At 42.1% G+C, this 1,643-nt stretch overlaps 1 long non-coding RNA gene across 1 annotated transcript; it reads left to right on the top strand.

Annotated features, from left to right (window-relative positions):
- The first annotated feature begins 329 nt into the window (after positions 1–329).
- On the top strand, positions 330–1,383 carry LOC148185420 (uncharacterized). The gene is made up of 2 exons (XR_015775974.1): positions 330–518; positions 839–1,383. It is a non-coding gene; the product is annotated as an uncharacterized LOC148185420 (long non-coding RNA).
- The last annotated feature ends 260 nt before the right edge of the window (positions 1,384–1,643 follow it).

Raw genomic sequence — 1,643 nt, forward strand, 5'->3', positions numbered from 1 at the left:
CTTTCAGTTGTGTTATATTCTGTGCGGTAACAAAAAGTTTTTTTTTCTTTTCTTCTAGGGTTTGCAGCTTATCAGCAGTGCATGTACCTGTCTTGAGAATATGCGCACTGAGACTGAATTCCAGGCAATCCTAGCGCATTGTGACAGTGTCACAACAAGGCCATCAAAGAGAAGACGCTCACAAAACTCTGCCTTTGCTGACTACGTAGTTGAGGAAATCAGCACACATGTAGATTGTAATGATGAAACAGAACTACGCAGGATTTATTACAGTTGCATTGACTCAGTGTGCGGAGAAATGAAAATCGCTGGGAAACATAATCTGTGACCTGATGGAGGCACTAAATGCCCTGGATCCTGTGCAAGCCACATTCTTGGATGTCAGAAAGGTGAAGCCTTTACTTGACCTCACCAACACACCTGCTCTGGACTCTGAATTCGAGGTGGCCCGCAACTTCCTCAGGACACAAATGCAAGAGTCTTTTCCACCGGATGGGCAGAAGTGGACAATGAAACAGGTGATTAAGGCTAGGCAAAAGTTCAGTATTGTTTTTATTGTATTCAAATCTCAAAAAGCTACAAGACTCCTTTAGAATTATCAAATAGCCTATATTGTCATGGCCTGGTCATTTGGGACCTTTAAAACAAACTGATATTTTACAGGATCAAGGTTTCATCAAGCAGTCAAACAGATCACACATCACACCTAACATGATTTAGTTCAATGAGATGAGAATTTATTTGATTGTTCAACATGATGTTGCATACAATTTATATTGTTATCTGGGGAATAATTATGGTTGTAATGATATTGATTTCAACCTTATTTCTCCCTCAGATTTTAAACCAGTTCCAGAAGCCACTGGAAGCAATGCCTACCGCCTTGACTGCATTTAAACATGGCCTGACTTTCGGAGCCAGTACTGCATCCTGTGAAAATTCATTTTCCACTCTGAAAAATATCTTCACAGAGCATCGCCAAACCATGCTTCATCAACGCAAGGCCAACCTGATCCAATTGGCATTTGAGAAGGACTTGACTCGGAAATTTAGGAATGAGTGGAAGGACATTGTTTTAAAAAGGTTTCACACAGTCCACAGACGCCGCCTGCCACTCTACTGAAAGTGATTAAACCTTTCACTCACACACACACACACACACACACACACACACACACACTTGCAGGCAGAAGGGTAACACTGCTTTGTGATGCTCCCTGTGCTCCCTAGCTGCTGTAGTTACCTCTCCTAGCATGAATGTATACCTCAGTGTTCAGCTTGACATCATCATTATATTTCCAGAAGTTGCAGCTGTATCCCGCTTGTTCCAATCATCAATTCATGTCCTTTTATGCTTGAGTGGAATAAATGGACACAGCACCACACTGTTGTTTGTTTGTTTTTTAGATTTTGAGATGAACTGCCCATTTTTAGAGAGAGGAAAATTATCTCTCAGCACTGTAGGAGTGGTCACAGAGCAGTTGGTCAGCCTGAAGCCAAAAAAAAAAAAAGTAGGTTGAAAAAGTTTGCCCCCCCCAAAAAAATGTAAGCCCCCCCTTAGATTTGTTTCTGCAGCCGGGTCTGCATCAGCCTCAGTACATTTGCAGGCAGCTGGTAGTCCCACACAAGACAACAGAACAGAA

Source organism: Plectropomus leopardus, unplaced genomic scaffold (assembly GCF_026936395.1).
Source record: "Plectropomus leopardus strain MGB_pleo_1.0 unplaced genomic scaffold, ASM2693639v1 Contig32, whole genome shotgun sequence".
NCBI lineage: Eukaryota > Metazoa > Chordata > Actinopteri > Perciformes > Serranidae > Plectropomus > Plectropomus leopardus.